Below are 22,527 nucleotides of genomic sequence, written 5' to 3'. Positions count from 1 at the left end.
GGCTGGGAATGGAGGGGCCAAATTTCTAGCCTGAGGGAAATGAATATGGCAGCTGCTGTACTCCAGTATTTGCTGAGATAAAGAGGAAAAGCAGTATTTTAGATTTATGTTCATAAACTTAGAATATACTAACTTGCGAATGTCAGAGAGCCTATATGGTGTCTTCAATTCGCTGCTCTTCATGCAGGCAGCGGTTTCCAACTCCCCTTCCAAGGGGCAGCTGTGGGGTGGAAGCTGGGGAGGGCAGACCAACGGCCAGAAGCTGGAAGGAACTCAGCTTCCTGGTGTGTAACTGTCTCCTCAGCTCCTAGCACAGTCCCTGGCAAAATAAGTGCTTCATAAGTATCTCAAATGAAAACAACAAGATGGAGAAGCTTTGAACGCACGCCCTTAGTCAGCTCTACGAACCCAACTTTTGTTTATTTTAAATGGGGGGGTCTCCAACTCAGATTCCATTTGGGCACGACAGCCAAACCACTTTTACAGGGAAAAAAAGAAGAACTAAAAAAAGGCATGAGATTTATGAATATCTCTATATTTGCCCTCAGTTTTTGCTCTACCATGACATTCATCCAGCATGAAGGGTCATTAAATCGGGCTTATTCAAACCCTAGCAAATTTCCAAGATCCCAACCACATGGACTCATCCATGTACTACTGAACCACATCAGTCAGGAGTGGGGCCATTCAATACCACAGCCTGAAGGCCAGCTGGGTTTGACCATCGGGCTGGATCAGCCAGGTCTCTGCCCAGGACTGGAAAAACCCTGGCCTACCCCTCCGTGCATGGGACATAGATCGAGCCAGCTCTCCAACGCTATGGGAGGCTGAAAGAGGATATTAACTGTCACCAACACCTCTTGACCCTTAAGAGCTGGAAAACAAGGCCTCTCTGGAAATGCAGGCAGTGCTGAGGGTTGAAAAGCTTTTATAGATGCTGGGAAAGAGGAGCAAAGGCGTCACAGGATGGAGTCAAAAACATAAGCCTGGCTCTAAGCTAAACATAAGCAATTTTTCTAAACTATATTTATACATCAGTAACTCATTCAACAAATACTCTGTGAATTCTTGATAGCTGGGAGTCTCTTCTTCAGAAGATGGTAGAAAGAAACATGGAAATGCGGTATACTATTATTGTCCCCAGATAACTCAGAAGAAATTCACGCAATCAATTCAGCCTAAGGCAAAGTGAAGAAGGAGTATCTGCAAGGACCAACTTGGAATCTACGCACAAGGTGAGGAAAGATGAATACACCTAAGCTTCCTAAAGATGGTTTCTGGCAAGAGAAGGAATACAGTGAAGATACGGCAGAAAAGTAAAAGCTTCAGGTACAGTGTCAGAGTTTTTCCTTTGAGATATGCTCACCCTACCACAGGGTCTTTGCACATGCTGTCTGCCTTGAAGGCTCTTCCCAGTGCTGGGCATGGCCTTCTCCCTCTCATACTCCAAGCCTTCACTATGCAGGCTAAAGTAGCCCCCTGCCGTCACTGCCTCTTCAAACGGCTGATACGCTTTCTTCTTATAGTTATCCCATTTAATAGGTTTGTTTTTCCTGGTTTACTATTTAACTCTGCCCTTAATAGGATCATAAACACAAGAAACAGCTATTGGGATTGCCTCTGTATATCCAATCCATAGCTGCTGAAACCTGAATTCACAAATGGATACATGATAAAGAGGGACAAAAGGTATCTCATGCAGAGTAAAAGAGGCAGGGACGCAGGGACAGGACAGCGCTGGCACATCAGAGGGATGCTAGTCAGAGCTTCTGGCTGCAGCACGGGGAGATGGAAAGGGTGAGATGAGGAGAAGCAGAACCTATGTCGCAGTCGATTTTAGAAAAACCTCTGAAGACCTGGGATGCCAACCATCCTGCAGACTCCGGGCTCCCATCATTAAAAAGGAGCCCCTGGAACTTCTGAACACACACATTCGAAACTCGATGCAGGGTCTCCTGCGGGAGCCTCTGGCTGTCGGCCACAGGCTAGCACAACAATGTGGACAAGGCATGCCGGAGACCTGAGAGAGGACAAACTTAGCAAGGGCAGGAAGCTGAGAAGTCACAGAAGCCAGAAACCAAGGGATAGGACGCTGAAGGGTCAAAGGCCAATCAGGGGATTCGGGTTCAGGCCTTGAGTGCCTGGACTGGCGGTGACAGAATTACGAGATGCAGGCGACAGAGGAGGAAGAGCAGGCAGAGGAGCAAAGAAGACACGCTCCATGGCAGAACGTCCGTGCAGACGTGAGAGGGCAAGGCGGTTCTTTGTGAGGGTTTCTTACAGGAACCTAAAATTGAGTGCCTGGAGTCCAAGAAAGAGATGAACTCCAAACAGTTCATCAAAGAGATGAACTCAGAGTGCTCCACGCTGAGGTGAAGAGAGGAGCCGTGAGGGAGGAGGAGGGAGCCCCGAGAAAGTCCTGACTCCAAACACCAGTACCGCGCCTTTTAACCAAGCAGGGAACTACACCAAGTGATGATGGCACAGCCTCTCCTCCTACAGAAGAATGAGACTGCCCCATCTATGAAGTCCTCAAAGGAAACCTGCAGCAAAAGACTAAGCACTATTCCACACAAGAGGATCATGGCAATCGGAGAGATCTTAGGAAGCAGTTCTCAAAATCAGGCATCTCCTTCACGGGACACCCTTGGGGTCTTCTAAATGCCTTTCTGATTTTACAGATACCCTTGTTCCAAAGGTTTCCCTTTTTACCACACTGATGGAACAGTACAGAGATGCACGCCAGGGCAAAATATGGCAGCAGTAGAAGTTGACAGAGCTAATTTTCAATTGCTTTGGCAAAACAGCTTGGTCCACCCCTTTGGGTTTGGAATGCCATCAGCTTATTCGCAGAGAACAGGCAACTGTACCTTCACAAGTCTTGTTCACAGGTCTGTTCTGTGTTTTTTTATGTCATGAGTTCTCTGGAGAGACCACGATCCTTAAGAGGCTCTCATATGAGATGTCTTTCAGGCCCACTGTTTAAAAAGAGCTATAGAAAAATAACAGGCAGGGCACATCAAGCGATTCCTAGGAAATTAACACATTCAGAAGGGGCCACACAAGCATGACTGTCCCATGCTGTGTGATGGGATAATCATGCAGCTACTACCAGTGGTTCAAGCTGACAGGAGCATGTTAAGTATCTCAGATCTCTAGCATGCTACATGGCCTGGACACACAAACACAAGGATCTTGAAAGGGCACATGTGGAAAAGGGAGTAAGCACACACTTGAACTTGAGCTACAACTGTCCTGTGAGCTCTCCCCCGGCCTGGCTGGTGCTGGGAGAGGCTGTGGGAGCAGGGGTTTTCCTGGCCCTAAGGTGCTGCTCAGCCTGTCCACGCCACTGTGAAATTACAGAATCAATAAAACATCCCCTTGAAACTCCCTGGACTAGCGCCGACATGCAGACAGTAGTCAGCTGACATTTTTTACTATTTCCGTTATTGCAGCCGGCAAACAGGAGGAGAAGACATCAAAATCAAGGCTGGGGCTAGGGCCGAGAAGGTGGCTGCGAAGTCCGGCTCCGTGCAAGATGCCTTGTGCCTCAGATGGTCCGTGCATCACCCAGCCACCGCACCCTAGGGTGGAAGGTCATCAGACCACAGTGACATCACAGTTACGTAAGGAACACTGCAGAAAAACTCCATGAGAGTCTGTATTCTATCTTCACCTCTTTGGGTGGGGGCAGGGGAGGAGCAGCAGCAGGAAATTATTTTTTAAAAAAAAATCTTGGACAGGCTCACCTGAGAAGCTTTTTTTTTTTTTTTGGTCTGCTCTGAGCATTTCAGGAATCACAGGCCTGTGCCAAGAAGCAGGCAGCGAGGCGGAACTCGGCACTGGTGTGTGCTGCTCGTGAGAACTTGGGGGCGGGGGACGGGTGGAGGAGAGGGGGGTACCGAAACGTCCCTGTCCATCTGTTGATGTCTGGGCGGCAGAAAATATTGGAATAGAAATAGAAAGTTAGAAAAATGCTTCAGAGCAAAACCTGAAAGAGTATTGTATTTGAAAAGGAAATGTTAGACTGATTGTATAAAAATGGAAAAACAGAATTAACATGTTCCATAATGATTCGTCTGTGTTAACTAAATATTGAGCTGAGATTTGGTGAAACCCTCAAAATATGATTCTCAAGGAAGTCAATGTCACCAGAATCATCAGCACCCACAGGGAAGGAAAGCACCGCAGGTGTCCTCTCTCACTCACCTGGCTGAAGACAGTTCCACTTACAGGACTTGGTTAAACAAAGTCAAAAATCATGTGTGGATTATTTTTCACTCCAAAACCCCAAGACAAGCCCATTACCAGCAGCCCTCAAACATATTTGCATATCCAGTGAAAAACAAAATTCAAAACCTTTCCAAAGCTACTTCTGCTCTACTGGGAAGCAAGAAAGGCTGGCAGCTCTAAAGCAAGAATCTCTTTATCCTCCAACACAAGAGCTCTGCTCAAATTGCCCTGCGGAACTGACCACAGTCTCAGCAGAGAAAGACCACCCTGCCAGTGAAGCAATTCAGGATTTTACCGCTCTCTTCTAACCATACCCCAAAATAGTCCACACCACGGAAAGCCTGACTCGGGGACTTTGCCGCGTGAACAATTTCGGCATGGCTAGCTCAACCTGACAGTCCTTACTTACAAAATAAAGACCACAGCCATGCACACATAGTAAAATGAGCAGGCGCAAATCTGGCGCGGTACTGCAAGCCGAGTGAATAATAGTACAAAAATATCAGAAAAAGAAAGGTTATGAAATTTTATAACAGATGACAAATTGGTAGCTTTTCCCCGCTTTTCTGGAAAGGATTCAGTAACAGATTTGAATCTTGGGCTTTGATGCTTGTCTGTGATATGCAGGGATCCCAAGTTCAAGGGAAAAAAAAAAAAAAAAAAACAGGAGTCATCTGCATGCAACTTTACTTACAGCAGCGTCTATCCTTTGCCATTTAGTCTAGAAATTATTTGGTTCCTTATTGAATCTGCCCTTATTTAAAACTACATTAAAATTTTAATGTTCAATTTTGGGATCTTCTGTATTTCAGGCTCCCAGATTCATCCCTAAAAGATGAACCTACCTGCTCAGATTCCAGGGATGTCATCTTGTTCTGCCACCTTGGGAAAGAGGCTCAGAACTCTGCCGTATGGCGCCTGTCTGTCACCCAAGCTCTTGAGCTGTGGGGGAGGCAGCCACGTTTTTCTTGGGCGATCAGCACGGCCTAAGTGAGCACCTCACAATTCACTGGCCCAGCTGCCTTTCGAGCAATGGAGCAGCCACGCGCCCCCACCAGCCATGGGGGCTACATGTTCGCACCAAGGGGCCGTCTTCCTACTCACAGGGGTGTCTCCACACACGTTCATCCCACTTCAACAAAACCTTCAAGAAACCTGGTGGGAGGCAGCAGGCAGGGAGGTGGGGACGAAGGGCTGAGGGGCACTCGTCCCCTGCCTGCAAGCAGCTCAAGCCATCCAGCGAGGAAGGTGAACACACCAGCTCCAATGAGAGCAGAGAGTTCAGGGCCATTTCTGTCCAGTCAGTTATAGGAAATCAAGGAACTTTAGGAAGAAGAAGGGCCATGAAGAACAAGAAGCCATGCGTCAGGATGTGTGTGCCCGTAGAGAGCAGAGGTGTGCTAACAGTCTTACAGACTTATGTTTCACTCCAGTAACTGTCCACTGCCCCCTGAGCTGACACACAGGGCTGTGTGTTCACACTGTGCCGGGAACTGGGCTAAGCTATGGGCTTTAGGCACTCTGATCGCACCACGACTTGTGCTCACTTAACAGATAGAAAAAACTGAAGCTCTCAGGGAGAGGATTACTTGCCTAGGTCACCAAACTAGGGAACACAGAAAGGAAGGAGTCAACTCCTAGCCCAGTGGTGGCGAACCCAGGGCACACACCCAGCTGTTATCACAGAAGGCTCTAGAAGGCACGCCATCACTGTCCTGGTCCATGCTGTCCCACACAGCCCTTCAGCTTGGTCTGAATGTTTATTTCAAATAAACACACTTTCCAAAGGTATGTGATGAAGTTAATAGAAACTGAAGAGCTCCTAACAGCAAGCTCCTCATTTCATAGGTAGCAAATTCTGTGCACCCAAAGAGGAATGGAGGTGAACTTTTCCATTAAGCCACCTATGACCTTGGAGCTAATTCAGAATCGAAACCGCCTGGCCTTTTTCCTAACTATATTTTTCTTTCCTGGGGTTTATTCTGACTTCACTGTGTATGTTACATGGGAAAACAAAGCTATTGAATGAAAAAGAAAGCGTTAGTCTAAACCCCACCCTGCAGGAAGTTCCTCCTCCCAGTCTGCACACTGTGTCAGCACTGGGCCCATCTACGGAAGAAGAGAATGTACAACAGGACCGTGGGACCCCCGAAGCATCATCTTTAACAACCAGTTGCAGAAGTATTTCTCAAGGGACAGGGGCTGGGGGACTCCTCGGAGAGGTGGCACTTGTATCACCCACCAGCTGCAGGAACTGCAGTTCCCCCAGAGTACCAGGCAACAGTGCACAAAGGGTTTGCAGCCCTCAATCGCAAGGACTCCGCCTTCACAGACCTCAGGCCTCCGCAGGGGCCGGAACAGCCCCCCAGCGCGGACCCAGAATGTTCCCTTTGCTGCTCTCCTAATCCATCCAGTTGATTTTTCCACCTCCTCCCCAGCCAGGCACAGAGAATTTTCCCCTTCCCCTTCCCTGCCTGGCCACCCCTGAACCAGCGTGTGACCTTGCACCCCTCCCTGCATTCAAAGCACAATCAAGGCACCCCTCCCGGGCCCTGGCCCAGTGACCCTCATTCTTCTCTCCCTTCGGAAGCTTCCTTTTCCTGTCCCTCCCAGTCTAATAATCTGCTCCTATTCCACAGGGTCCCCTGCTGGCGCCCCACCTAGCAGGGCAAGGCCTGCACTGGCTCTGGAATCCTCACTGTCCTTTCAAGCACTTTGGGCCTGGTACACGAGGCTCCTACAGCACTGGAATCATGAGCGAGGGACTACCTGTCACAGCCTTGTACCACCCACAACCCCCTTGCCTCCATAAAGGAAAAAAAAAAAGCAGAACTCTCAGCATTTACATTCATGCTGGAGCTTAAGTGTGGCGCTCCTAAGTCTAGCCTTCAAAGCAGCTCGACACTTAACTCTGACAGGAAATGTGAACATGTTAAAAAAAAAAAAAAAAAAAAAGCCATGATTTGGCTGAGGAGCTGTTCTTTGCAATGCTTCCAAGGATGTACTAGAGTCTGAGCTGTAAGACAGACAAAATAACACTGGGTTTGAATGATTCTGATGGCCACAACATCCTGGTCATCTGGTACCTGCACTGGTCTTTGGAATCTTCAGATGTTAAAACAAAAAAGAAAGAACGAAAAAAGAATTAATGACTTGAGTTACTTTCTTTTCTCCTCCTCCCCCCATAAAACAAGCCTATCAGCGGTGACAGTAGATTTACACGTAAGACTTCAGCCATCAAAGAGTGAAAGCCAAGTCATAAACTGTTGATATACAAGGACCCTGAAGAAAATACAGCAAGTCAGCCTAAGTTAGCCCAGCTACATTAGGCATTGTTTTTAAAACGATAAAATCGGAAGAGTAAATGCCAGACTTTTGATATATCCCTTTTCTTCTAGATGTATAAACACTCTGTGCGTCCATCAGAAGCAAGCAGTGCCTCATGTTTGTGACTCTGGTGCACAGAGGATCTGTCAGGGAAACAACTTTATGGATTTAGCCGCAAGAAATGAACACATTCATAGGCTCCCAGCACATTCAGTATCTGACATGCACTTCACAGAGGGCAGGCTGGGGAGACTTTGATTGTGCAAGGGAGAAAAGGTCTGCACCCTAAAATAAAATCACACATTAAAAACGTGCTGGCTGCACAAACAGAATATAAAACAGGTTAACAGGGGCTCTGTCTTCCTCCCTGGCAAGAACAGTTGTCCCCAGCTTGTCATGTGGATGGGAACGCTGCTGGCTTGCTTCCCCGTCACTCAGAAGAGTAGCGGCTGAGCTGCCCTGAAGTTTTCTCTCTGCTGACAGGTCGGCTGGTTGGGTGTGAATGCTCCAGCCGGCAGGTAAGCAAAGGTGTGTCTGCCTTACCTGCACTCTTAGATATCACCAGCCGCAGAGCCTTGCCACACAAAAATCTGACCCCATGGGACACCTTCCTGGCTGGCTTAAACAGCAATTGTTTACCTTCACATGCCTCAAAGTTAGTTTCTAAAAATTATTTAAAAACCAAGCACATAATAAACATTTCTACTACTCAGTACTTTTTTAAAAAAACAAAAAAAAAGTCATTATGGAATATTCCTTAGGTAAAGCATCAAAAGAAGATGCAAAGAGAGGAATCAAGTCCTGATTCAAGTTCATAATCCACCTTCAAGAACCAGGACAAAGAGCGTCAGCTGTGCAGAAACATTTAAGGGGAAAAAAGGGCTGACTGTCAAATGAAAAATACAGAAAATACTGATGCTAGGAACTAGACCAAGAGGCTTTCTGGGGCATCTGTCCACCCCTCGCAGGCTGAGAGTCTCAGCAGAGCCCTTCCTACTCCTCCTGCTCCTAAGATGCTCCTGCATGCATCTCTCACAACGCACCTGAGCAGATCTGCTCAGCTCAACTCCCCAAGTCTCATAACGGGAATCCAGAAATCAGCTTCTAGGTTCTGGCCCTGTGTGAAGTCCCGCATTTAAGGCTTTTGTTCATAAGCACAATATAACACTATTATGCAAGCTAAAGAAACACACACCAAAGCAGTACACTGTCACCCCATGGTATCCAAACAGAACAGCTTCCAAGACTCCCTCAGGTATCAACCCCCATGAATGGCCAAGTTCCTTATATAAAATGGTATAGTATTTCCATAAACCCTATGGACATTCTCCATATACTTTAAATCGTCTTTGGATTACACATAATAGCTCATACTATGTACACATTATACAGGAAGTCATTCTACTACACTATTTAGGGAATTATGACAAGGAAAAAAAATCTGTACATGACACAATCACCTTACCATATAAGCTCAATGCAAGGTTAGGTGAATTTGTGGATATGGAATCCATGGATACAGAGGGCTGACTGTATATTCTATGGTCACCCATACAGAGAAAACAGTAAAACCAGGAGGAAGTACATAAACATCAAGAATACGACTGAGGACTGAGGGGGTTAGACTTGCGTGGTGTGGTTAAAGAAGACTTCTTTTCTCACGGATGTTATATTTCTTAAAGGTATAGATGAACTTGACCAAATGTCAACAGTTACGGATTCTTTTTTTTTTTTTTTTGTACTGGGAATCAAACTCAGGACCTTGCGTTTGCCAGGCAGGTGCTTGTACCACTGAGCTATACCTCTGGCCCAGTTACGGATTCTAGATGGCAGGAGAATGTACAGTTATTTTATTCTCATATATGCACACACATGTAGAGGGATTCAGAGGTTTCCACATTCACCACGGGTCCAGGACATCAGAACAGTTTGAAAGCCTGTCACCTCCATCCCTCTCTCCTTAGCTCTTTCACAGCCAGATGTTAGGTGGCCAATTCACAGCCCACGTTGTTCAAGTCCATGACACTTCTACACTTCTTACATTGATAATGAACTGTCTCAGGGTTTTTTCTCTTTATTTCTGTTCCTATTTCTCTTCCCCAACTACAGGGTAAGTTTTCAGACGCCAAGATACATAATTTCTCCTGGTCCTCTTTCCTCAGCTTACCACCTTTGTCCATACACTGAGTAAAACACTTATTTAAGACCACGAGACATCAAACGAAATATAGTAATGAGACCGACATGTCTACTTTTCATTCTGGAAATAAACTACCCTTACAAAGTAGCAAAAACTGGTTTCGACAGCAAGAGCTGTTCATTGACCATGCAAGTGGACATGCACACGGGCACAATAATTTTTTAGTTAAGTCGTTTATCTTAAGAGCTTAAAGTAATAGACTTTAAGACAGAAAAAAAAAAACAAAAAAAAAAACAAAGAGACCTTCCACACATATTAACAGTCTTTTATTCCACAATTTAAAAACCATTTTGATTTTAATTCCCATGGAGTATACAGTCACACCATATAGGAATTTATAATTATTCCAGTAAACATTTCCCACACTGGACTCCTGGTACGGGTTCCTCAATTCCTCAAAGAGTACTGTGTCCTTACCAACAGCCACACCCAATCACCACCAAAGAAATTTCATTTGGAAAACCCTACTTAAATCAGAGTTCCTCTGAAAGTAAAGATATGCACTGTTGCCCAAAAGTCCGTAAATTCCTACTGCTAAAATGAAAATAACAATGGAGCTTGCAGAAGCCAATGTTTCCAAACTCAATTTAACCATGGAATAGTTTCTGCATGGAATAAATTAATATGTGAGGAACATGTGGTCTGAGAGACATGGTGTGGGACACGCCTGCCCTCGTGATGATAATACCTTCTGGATTTAACAGTACCATCCACGTTTCAAATATCCAGTCCCATTGTTCCCATAAATGTGACTCAGTCTCATGAAAGTCAGAAATCTTAGTTTTAGATTCATGAAATGTGGTCCCTATTATAAAGCCATGTACAGTGGTACTTCAGTTTATGAACTTAATTTGTTTCACCATTTTGGGGGAGATGGCTGCAAATGTGTTTGTGTGGGAAGGATGGCTGTGGTCATGTGGAGTATGTGAACAGATGCAAAATTTTGCCAAACACTTTTGTTTGCAAACCAAATTAGCTGCAAATAGAAGTGTTCGTGAACTGAGGTATTACTGTATTTGCACAAAACCCTTATGAACTGACTCACATATCCCTCCTACAATTTGAAGAAAATTTTAGGCATTAACTTCATCAGGTTCATAGTGTTAAACCAACTGTCCTCATAAACCAAGTCCAGAGCACAATCTCAAACAATGCTAATACACCCAATACCAGGATACCAAGTTCTGTTTCACACTCTTGACCTTCCCAAGTGGAGATCTGTATACACCATGAATACCCAATGTGTATTCTAATAATTTAACATTCTATTGCTCAAGACACCCACCTAAAACACAGGAAGCAAAAACTTCAGCCCCACTACCAACCGAAGCAATATTATATAATACAATCACGTTAGGAACACTTCCATATATTATACCCTGTATGATTGGAGCTGAAGGCAGTGGACCTTTACATACAAAGCTAATAGGGAACACGCAAGGTATCACCAGTCTAAAAAACTGAATGTTAGAGTAATTTCAGTCTCCTTGATCCAACAATTCTACCTCCAAGAATGTACGAAAAGGAAAACAAATTGTGCACATATACAGACATCAGAGCGTACCAGCAGCCAATAGCAATTCTCCACTGGATTCACCCTACTCATCATGTGTAGCTAAGAACTTCTCATCGGGACAAGAAGGGGGAATAGGATCCAGTCACACAAACATCCCAGGTTCCTCTGGGCAGACCACAAACAAGAGGTCATCAGAGACACTTAGGAGTGGCTTTACTATCCTTTCTCAGCCCAGCAGAAAATGCCAGTCTAGACGGTAGAAGTACATGTGTTTCCATCTGAGATGGCCATGTGCTCACAGGCATCCCTGGCATACCTTTGGGAATAAAAAAAGGAACCCTGCTGGATTCCAATCAGGGCCTAGGAGATGAAGTAGAGAGGAGATGCCTGCCCCTTGAGGGACAAAAACCCATGAACACAAAAAGAAAGGCTTGGGGCTGGGGATTTCGCTCAGCGGCACAGCGCCTGCCTGGCAAGCGCAAGGTCGTGAGTTCAATTCCCGGTAGCGGAAAAAAAATAAAAATAAAAAAAAAAAATAAATGAATAAAAAGAAAGGCTTTGATCTAAGCAGGCTGTGCATATGTGATTGACAGCAGACTCAAGGAAAGCCCCAGGATCATCAGACAGGAAGGGCAGAGAATTAAAATAAACTAAAACAATGAGAGTCTTATGTTTCAGAAGAAATGTGTGTGTGTGATTCCAGCACTGGAACCTAGGTCTACTATTTCCATGAAAAATAATGTACTAAAACAAAATAATAGAAGAATGTATTACCTTCAAAAAATGAACACTCCTACACATTGCATGAGGCACAGGAATTTTAGGGGATGTAATAACACATAGACTCTTTAAGGCTAACATATCTGATTTTGTTCACCTTTGGACTCGCAGCTTTGAAAAAAAAAATGTCTAAATGAATGAATGAATGAATGAATGAATGAATGTAGAACCATATTCTTCACTTTCTGGCAACCTCATTAATGTCAGCTCCACTGGCCTGGAAGAACTGATGTCTTCTGTATTACTTTTAAAAATGTGAAACAGCAAGACTAGTCCTAGTCCCACATATTTATCTCCCTTTAAGAGGAACCTGCTGTGGCACCAGTCTCTGTGCATTCCATTATCGCTGTTGACACTCCACCGCTCTGGACCACAGCGGAGGATCCTCTGGCTCGCCAAAGGATTTAGCATCCTAGCACAGTAGGGACGTGACTTCCGGCCACATTCTTTAGGCTCCCCTCCACTTACATAATTTGGATCTCCAAATACTGAGACTGCCCCTCCCTGGGGTATTTTGGACCTCATTTGTACTCGCTGGTGCCGATACCAAAATCTAGTCCTCATTGCAAGGCTTTGGTAGGCCCGGTCTGCAAATAGAATTACATAGATTTTAGGGAGGTTTCGGTCTAATTTTGAAAAGGAAAAAAAAAGCGGTCTCCATAGATACCAGCTTTTCAACATATTGCTTTTCTGCTCTCCTGTTTTCTTACACCAAGAATGTCAACGCAGAACGAAATATTTATAAGTAAATCACACAGGCTTAAGGATGGTGCGTCCCACCCATCCCTCCATACCCCCACTGCTGGAGACTGGGGCAGTGTGGAAGGCAGCAGAGGAGTGGGGCACTTTAGAGGCCAGAATGGACGCTTATGGCTGGATCCACCGCACACTTTCTAGAGCACTCCTGGAAAGAAGATACCCGCTCGGCGTCCACACAACACATCTTTCTCTTCACTGCTTCGTTAAATTGCATGAGGGTATGGCTGTCTATGCAGGTGGCAGACACGCACAGAGGGACTTCTGTAGATGCCCCGCTCAGACAAACTTTACCAGGCTATGAGCAGCCGGGGTCCAGGTGACCAAGTAGTCAAGTTGTGGTTATGGCTGCCTGAGCTCTGCTTAGAACACTGGGACCACGGATGCACATGAGTGGATTTTACTGACTCCTGAAGATGTTTTTGTTGTCCATGCCCACAAAGAGGGTGTGAGAGCCTCCAGAGCAGCTGTGATGTGGTGAAAACCTCCAAAGGGGTGTCGACACTATTTCACTGGCAAAGAAAGGGTAAGAGCATTTACAAAGAAGAAACAGAGGTATTACATGACCCAGCTAATCCACCTCTGAGTATACATTCAGAGGAACTCAAAGCGGGGTTGCTAAGAGATATTTACACACTCATGTTCACAGAAGTGCAATAGCAAAAAGGTGGAAGCAACCCAAGTCTCCACTCCAAGACGAATGGGCAAACTAAATGTATATACTGCAGTAGATCATTATCCAGACTTAAACAGGAAGAAAATTCTGACACATGCTACAACACCGATGAACCTTAAAGACACCCTGCTAAGTGAATTAAACCAGTGGGGAGGGGTAAGAACAAACAGTGCCTGACTCTGGGCAGAAGGGCTACTGAGAGTGGTCAAACTCACGGAGACAGCAGAACGCTTATTGCTGGGGTCTTGAGGGAGGACAAAATGGGAAATTGTTATTTCATGGGTGTAGTTTCATTTTTGCAAGAAGAAAAAGTTCTGGAGACTGTGCAAATGTGAACATACTTAACAATACAAAGGTATGTGCCTAAAAATACTGAAGACTATATTCTGTTAGGTGCATTTTACCACAATGAAAAATTAAAAATAGGGCAGGGGATGTGGCTCAGCGGTAGAACACTCGCCTAGCATGTGCAAGTCGCTGGGCTCAATCCTCAGCACTACAAAAATAAAATGAAAGGAGAAAAAATTGGAAAAACATACAGGCACAAGACCCTGTTCCTCACAGTTTAAAGGGAAGCTGCTATCAAATGAGAAGCATATAGTAGGTACATGTTAGAAACCCTCCCCGGTGAGATGACAGGACATCGGTAAATACTGTTGATTGGTTTTTACAAGGAAGCTGAGTTCCCTGTTGCAAACAGTGTACGTTTCCTCAGTAGCCCCTTGTGCAATTCTTTTGCCGTATTCTAAACAAGAGACCTAGTTTTGCAGCCCCTCAGTTAAAGGAACTTTGCAAATCATAGCACAGCTCACTGGCTGGACTGTGATCTACATCAATCCTCCTCCTCGGGGTGGCTTTCTCCCCAGGGACGGGTGTCAGTGTACACAGGCGCATTTGAGAGCCACACAGGGATGAGGCCAGAGGGTATGGCACAGGCCTCTAGTGGGCAGAGGCCAGGAAGGCTGTCATCTACCCCATAAAGCACAGCACAGCCCCACAACCAAGAACCTAGGCTCCAATGTCAACAGTGTCACGGTTAAGAAAGCCTGTGCTAGATGTGCCTAGAGGTTCAGAAACCAGGACTTTTCATTATGCTCTTTCTCCAGCATATGCCTCCTAGCAGGCAGCTGAATGACCTGTTCAAATAAGCCAGCACTGGGCTAAACATGCCAAGCCACGTGACTTCATCCGGTCCTCTCGTTCTTCGGCGAGTGGCACTGCCCCAAGGTCAGTGCCCCAAGGTCACCGACTGGGCAGCACTTTTGAAGAGCTTAAATCATGCCACTGTGGGGACATTAAGGCACACATGACAACAGTTTCGCTGGTACCACAGAGTCTCTCAAGAGTCTTGGTAGCCTTACAAGCCCACTCAGACTGTGGAATAATGTTCTGATTTTGTGAGAAAGTAGTATTTTCCATATTTTACAAAGGTTACTATCTTTTGGACATCAGAACATTCTTCCATTCTGTCCAAGTTACTTGCATAAACAGGGCTTCCACAATTCAGCTCCTATTGCTCCCTCTCCAGAATCTTCTAGCCCAGAAGCCACACCTAAACAACTCTGAAGATTTTCCAGGCACTAAACATCTCAAGAGGTCGAGCTGAGAACATCTGTAACCACTACCTCTGCTTATAACGTTATTCTTCCCCTTGAGCCACCTGGAGGACCCCTATTCACGCTTCCAAACCCTGCTCAAGGCTGAGCATCACTTCTCTGAAGGTTCCCCACATCTCCCAGATTCCCCACAGTTTGTCCTTCCTCCCATGCAAGTTCCACATTGTGACATCCTCCTGTTTCACATATACTTCTCTTTATTAACCATCAGCCAACAAGACTGAGACTTGCTTGACGCAGGGACTGTGCACATCCTTGTACACACTGTGTATATTACAGCAGACCCCCTAAGGGATATGAAAGTGAAACCTATCAGTTGTGTCTGCCAGAGTCTGCAAATAAAGCCCATCAGCTGAAAACTATACCCAACTAGCAGCACCTTCAACAAACAGCTAGGCATGATAGCATGTGCCCATATCCCAGCCCTCTGGGAGGCTGAGGCTGGAGGTTCACAAGTGAGACCCCAACCTGGGAAACTTAGCAAGACCCTGTCTCAAAATTTCAATCCCCAGTCCTGCAAAACATACATACTCACACACATCCATACGTACACACAACCATTAGTAGTCACTAAAACTGACTGACATTAAGAAATCAGTAAAACAGTGCACAAAAGACCTACAGGAGGACATCTGCAATTCACTATGAATTCTGAAAATCTTTTGGTAATTCCAGGACACTCACTGTTTCTGAGAAGGAGGGAAGAATTGAAGCACAGCAGGAATCCCTCACAGAAGGCCCCTGCAACGAGGGGGGCACCGGGACACGTGCAGAGGTGACGCACAGGTGCAGAGATCCTCTTCCCTGGCGGTGTCATCACGCACCAGGCCAGCCATGGCTTCGACCCACGGGGGGCCTAGACGCTTCCTCCCTGCTATGGTTTTGGTGTCTTGTTTTGTTAACAATAACCACAGATACTTCAAAGTCTGGGTTATTAAAGATCCAGATGACTACAGCAGAACCACCAGGATGAGGGGGACTGTAGGTGGGGACATTTGGCCAAAAAAAAACCCAAAATAAAAAAACAACACATTGCAGGCTGAGGCCGCAGTTATATCTTCACTTGGCTCTCAGGGATGCAGCTCCAGCCCCCGGAGTTTTTTTCTCTTCTGTTGTTTTCATTTGCTTTTTGGTAGGGCTGGGGATTGAACCCAGGGCCTAATGCATGCTAGGCAAGAACACTACCACTGAGCTACATCCCAGGCCCTGGCTTTGGTTTTGTTTTTTTTTTTTTTTTTATTCTGAGACAGGGTCTCCATACCCTGGGAGTTTTCATAAGACCTTCGGGCAATTCTGATGCAAGCTTAGATTGGAAAGCTCAAAGTGGGCAAGTGTGAGAATCACCTGGATGACTGGTCAACCCCCACCACACACACACTCACACACACACACACACACACACACACACACACACACAGAGATCTTCCAACTGTGGCTCCCTGGTGGCCCTGAACTTGCCTCTCCAACAACTACCAGTGACGCTGATGGTCCCGGGCTGGGGACCTACGAAACAGGAAAAATCTGTAGGAGGCAGTTTTCATTTTCAGGTTGTAACTGTAATTTTTGCTTATCCTGTGTACATCTTTTAATAAAGAAAGGAAAATATGTCTCAGTTTGTCATTAAATTTTATAGTATCGTGGGGTCTTGTGATAACTTCCAAAATAACCTACTGGATGGAATGCTGTTCCCCTTTCACTCTTCTCTCTTAATACTTCCAAAGGTCACAGGCACCCCAGAGTTTGGACCAGCAGCTCGGCACTCAGAGGAGCTTTACCAGCCAGCCCGGCCCAGCTAGGTCTGAATGAAATGCTCCCTCCTCAAGCACTGTAGCTATCCACTCCGTCTCAGAGTGGTTTCTCGCTCAGACACCAGTACAACAACTTCACTTGGCGCTGGTTCCTGTTAACGAACAGCGCGGCCTGCGCCAACCACAACCTCCAGCACATGCGCTCGGCCCACTTCCCTATTTTAAATGCCTAATGATTATCACAGCACCCGAACACATCTGCAGGGAGCCAGGCCCGCCGCCTTCCTCTCGCCCCACTCCAGGCCCTCCTGTGAGGGTGCACCAGCAAAGCCGCCAAGTACAGACAGGTTATACAACGTTCTCCAAGGCAGAGCGGAGGCCACAAACAATCAAGGATTTTTTTTCTTTTTTTTTTTTTTGGAGAAATGATCAAACCCGGGGGTGGGGACAGAACTTCCTGCAAGAAACCGCATCCTGAACAAGCAACGCCACGACTCACTGTAAATAAATACTCTCTCCTTGCAGCACTTCCGTCAACTGTCAGGGCCCTGGCTCCAATCGCCTTTCAAGTCCAAACAGGAAAGGGGAGAAAAGAGAGTGAGATGGCAGATAGGAGGTTTAATTTGCTTCTTGCTCCAGTTTCCATTGGTGGGGCGCTTCCAATTCAGCAGGACTGCCAGCTGCCTGGAATTGCTCCTGGACCCCTCTCTTTCCTGTTAACCTTCATAATTGTATTATTACCGGCCAGCCCACAACTGGCCTCTCCAGACAGAGAGGAGCACAGCTCTTCCCTGCATCAGATAAGCAGGCAAAGTCAAAGAGAATGGTGGAGACAGAAAGGCAGCGGACACGCGCAAAGGGCGCTCTACGCACGGCTCTGCTGTAACTTAACCCTGGGTTGGAGGGCTGCAGGACAGTGGGTTCAAGAAGGAAATAAGTCTGTGACCTCAATCTTCTGGAAAATGAATGTGAAGGATATCCTTGCAAAGTGCGCGGTGTGTCTGGGAGGGAGCGATGTGCAATGGCAGCGACTGTGACTATTTCTCACGTGTGGACCAGGAGGCAGGCTTCACACAAACGGGCTCCCTTCCCTCGGTCTTCACCCGCTGCACTGGTAGTACCATTACCTCTGTTTAACAGATGAGGGAACTGAGTGTGGTAGAGCTGTAGAAACACATGTCGGTTCACAAATAGTAAGTGGCTGAAGCGAAAATGTAAACTCAGTTTTGCCTAAATCAGGGCTGCCACGAACAGCTGGGAGGGAGGTACACGCACTGCTTGCTCCAAGAGACGCCTCACGTATTACTGACAATGCAAACGGCAAACCCTGGTGGCCTGTTTGGCAGAAGACATTTTAACCGTGGAATATACTGCCTCCCAAAGTTTCTGGTAAAAACAAAATGAGTTCAATCCAGCGAGATTCTTAAGAAGCTCCGAGATTCTAAGGTAGTTTGAAATCCATGGCATTCAACAGACAAACTCAATTTGATTTTTTCTAAGGGCCGTTTTGGCTGACTTCCCTACAGCTCTAATTTCCCAACTGGCTCTGTCTTTTGAGATTAAACCCCAAGTCTATTTTTATACAATACTGAAAGCACCAATGTCTGATTCATACAGGCACTCAATAAAGATCCATTGCAAAGAACTGGTAGGCAGATGGGTGAATCAATGAATGAATGATGGAATGAATGACTGCAGACCGTCAATAGGAGATGCCTGCTTATCACAAGGACAGAAGCAGAAAGGAGTTCTGCTTGCTCTTCTCTGAGAAGTCTGACTCTTGTGGAGTGACGGGGGCTCTGCCACACTCCTCAGACTGGCTTCCACAAAAGCTGCTGTCATTTGTGGGCATCCTTGATTTTTTTTTTTTTTTAAATAACTGGAAATGCAGGCTGAGGCACAGTGGCGGCAGCAGCTCTAGCTGCAGAATGGAGGTAATATAATGTGTTGCTGGCAGCCTAGGAGGAAGCGGGAGGGTAATGAGCAAGGAAAAAGCATGTTCAAAAATGAACGAGTGGGTGAAGCCTCGTAAACTCCTCTCAGACAGGACATGCCCCTGGAGCCTCTGCCCGCACAGGGAGGGGCCAGGCAGCTTCCCCAAGGAACAGCAGGGTGAAGCTGGAGACAGGGCTGAGGGGCACCTACTGCCACACACCAAAAAAATTAAATTAATAAAAGTAAAAATGAAGCATTACGTGTAGCAGGCAAGTGTTATTAAAACACTGTAATGTCTCAGAGGTTCCTATGAAGTCATGTTCCTACAATTCACTCATAAGAATTTAAAGACAAAATTATATGCCTCGTAATTCTCCAATGAGTGTGTTTTTCTATGGATCCCATTGTTAGATGGGATGCACAGCTTCCAGAAAGTTTAAATCATTGAAGGGATTAAAAAAAATGTGGCACTTTCCAGAAATCCAGCTGCACACGCCTCAGCAGGAACAACTGTGAATCCTGACTGCGTCCGCACTGATGTGTACGCTGGTATACACGTGTCAGGACACACTTCCCACTAGGGTTGCAAATGCAAAATGGCCAGAGACCAGGCACTTGCTTAAAGGAGGAAGCAGGCAGGGAACCAGGACTAGGGAGTGGTGACACTTGTCCCTACCTAGACAGCTTCAAGAAGCCCTACCCCAGCGAGCACCTTGAGCCCTGCATGGGAGTGGAGCTGGAAGTCCAGGTATTCTGATCTGACAGTGAGCCCGACACATCAGGGTTTGCAAAGGAAATCTCAGGAAATGTGAATGGGTACTCAAGTACGTTCTTTACAACACTGTAAATTAAATATATTTGTGGTCTGAATACTTCTGTCTACACCTGTGTCTACACATACACCACTAATGATTAATTGTATTTAGGTACTATATGACCAAGCCCTCTGCGTTAAATGTTGCGAGTTATTTGGGGGCTACCTCAGTAAGTTTTCAGACAACAACTCCCACTTAAAAGATGAACAACCAGAGTGTGGGAGTTATCTGTGGATCTGGGAAGTGATTGGTACTGCAGTCTGAATACACAGCATCCCCCAGAAGCCCATGAGGTAAAGGTTTGGCTGCTCTCTTGAGGAACTAACAGAAAGTAATGGAACCTTTAAGAGGTGCGGCCCAGGGGGAGGAAGTGAGGTCACTGGGGTGTGACCCTGAAGAGATGCCTCCCAGCAGCCCTGAAGTGAACAGACCTCCATCAGCCATGACTCTCACCCACAGTGACAGGGCTGAGCAGGCATGACGTGAAATCTCTGAAACCAAGAGTGAAAACAAACATTCTGTTCTCATCAGCTGTTCAGTTCAGGCATTTTGTCACAGTAATGGAAAGCCGACTAAGACCAGTGGCAATCAGGTACCAGAATTCAGACCCAGAAGGAATCATCCCAAAGGGAAGGAAACAGGAGCAGCCTGGCTCAGCAGTACCTAATACCTCCTGCCTCCATTCTGTCTCTGGAGAGGTGAAGTCATCAAGGCCTGTATCCAGTGACCACACAGCAGTGAGAGAACCAGGCCCGAAGAGTCTGAGGAGGCTCTGTGCTGATACCAAGTTATTAGGAGAAAGCTGGTCCATGCCCAGTGCACTCTACCTGCTCAGGCGCATGTGACCACAGACATGAGCTGCGCCTTCCCGGCACAAGGCACTCTTTTTAATAAAATTCGATTAAACTTGCATACTCACACACCAGGATTTGGGGTGGAGGATCGTTTCTCTTTTTTCCGTCCTACTCAAGATCTGAGAGAAATTTCAGTGCCTCAGAATCCGCCAGAGACAAGTGTAGACATGTTCTGAGAGCAGAGTCTCAAATGACTCATTCTTCCAGTTTTCTCAAACCGATTTCAGCTTTTAGGAAAGAGGCTTCATTCATACACACCACACATCAGGCAGTGCCAGACCCTCATGGAACCCTTCATGAGTGGATGGCTCCAGACAACACTTCTCTGCCGAGGAACGTGAATGTCACCAGCCTTGGGGAGGGAACCCCAGTGCAGGAACAGGATCTTTCTAAGACAATGACTGCAGTGACTACCAGGCACCTCCTGGTCTACGAGAAAACTTGATTCCCTGGCCAGAGTCAAGGATTCCCCTTCCCCTTACACACACCTCTTTGAATATTTTCTACAAAGAAATTTGCAAAACCCTGCTGAATTAGGGCTGCAAAAAACTTAGCATGGGCAAGTTTACTGCTGCCATGGTTCCGCACATGAAGGCTGCTGGCTTCTACGATCTAAGTGATACTTAAGAAAATCCCCACACCTCTCCCAAAAGGTGGGCTGAGGCTGTGGTAATGTCCCTGGACAATTCATGGGACCTAATCAGCATTATACAGTACTGAAGAGCCTCAGTATTAAGAGCTATGGCTGAATGAGATTCTTTCTGAGCTATAAATTTGGGCAAATGATGTAGTTTCTCCAAGAAGCGACTCCCTCATTGTAAACCAGTGGGTTATAAAGGAATGGACCAAACTGAGTTTTTCCAAGGATGAAATGGGAGGAGTTCAAGGTGAGCCCTTCACCAGACACCCTAACTAACAGATAGAGTTGCACTATCTATCAGTAGCAAAAATCCTTCCTGTCAATTGCATTACTGTCCACAGTTAGGATGCCCAGTACAAATTTCTCAGCTTTGAACATTAAATTACCACTTCCACAATTTCAGGCCCAAACCACTGCCAAGTATTAATCCTTCGAAACCTGCCCAGCAAACTCCAAGCTGGTAATGCCAGCACATGCCTTTTTCACAGAGAGTACTTGCAAGTATACAACTTAATAAAGTGCGTGGCATGCAAAGTTGGTTAGAAAACGCCAAACCTTAGCTCCAGTGGGATCAAAGAACAAAATACATGTTATAACCAGACCTAATACAAAATTGCTTTTTAGTTCAGAAACAGAATGCCTGCCAATTCGGGGAAGCTGCCTGGAAACAATAATCCAACACTATATGATCACAGTCGTCTTCATTTTTAAACTTGGGTATGAAAAACAGGGTAGGTTATAGAAAAAACAGAAAGATGAATGTGCTTTACTTTGCCATAGATTTTTTTTTTCATATTGCAAAAATATAAGGTCCAAATAAGAGAAGGCAAGCAAGGCAACTAGAGTGCAAAAGTTAAAGACACACTAGTTCTCAAGGCTGTTCAAGTTCTAGGGCAGCATGTGAGCGTAAATACCTACTTAAATTTTGCTCCCCACGCTCCTTGCCTGCCTCATCTTACTCCGGTGTTTAAGGGAGATTGTGAAATGAGATGTTATTTTCATGTACTTGTGTGTGTGGCAATGTCTTACACGGGCGTCCAAAATGTGAACTGATGGGTAACAGTGTAACGCATTTCTCCTCCAAAGACCAGAATTTCACGGCTTGGGGCAGCTAGGCAAGGAACAATTTCCTAGAATCTTACCAAGCTCAAAGGCAGTTCTTCGCCACTTTGCAAGCATTTTTTTCATCAACCTCCAGCAATGTTTTCCCATCCTCTCCCACACAAATGAGAATTCATCCCACAAACAGCAGAAAAGCCCATTCCCAGACATTATTTTTTACCTGCATAAACCCTCTGGGAGAACAGGACACGATGCAAAATTGAAAGGGATCACTTACTGATCATGGGATCTGACCACTGGGCTCGAGGACTTCTTTTTCTTTTCAAGCTCTGTGTGTAAATGAATCAGTGTTTGATTAGATAAATATTC

The 22,527-nt window shown here is 45.8% G+C and overlaps 1 protein-coding gene across 6 annotated transcripts in view; it reads right to left on the bottom strand.

The window, feature by feature from the left end:
• Positions 1–22,527, bottom strand: part of Foxp1 (forkhead box P1) — a 480,479-nt gene that overhangs the window by 420,532 nt on the left and 37,420 nt on the right. Inside the window, exon 2 of one of the 6 annotated variants that reach the window (XM_005383776.2) lies at positions 22,436–22,487. The exons of the other annotated variants lie outside the window; for them this stretch is intronic. The gene's annotated coding sequence lies outside the window, so the exon portion shown is untranslated. The remainder of the gene's footprint in view (positions 1–22,435; positions 22,488–22,527) is intronic. 6 annotated transcript variants of the gene reach the window in all.

This window comes from Chinchilla lanigera, unplaced genomic scaffold (assembly GCF_000276665.1).
Source record: "Chinchilla lanigera isolate Chin_1 unplaced genomic scaffold, ChiLan1.0 scaffold00020, whole genome shotgun sequence".
NCBI classification, from domain to species: Eukaryota; Metazoa; Chordata; class Mammalia; order Rodentia; family Chinchillidae; genus Chinchilla; species Chinchilla lanigera.
This window is presented reverse-complemented; position numbering and strand designations above follow the sequence as displayed.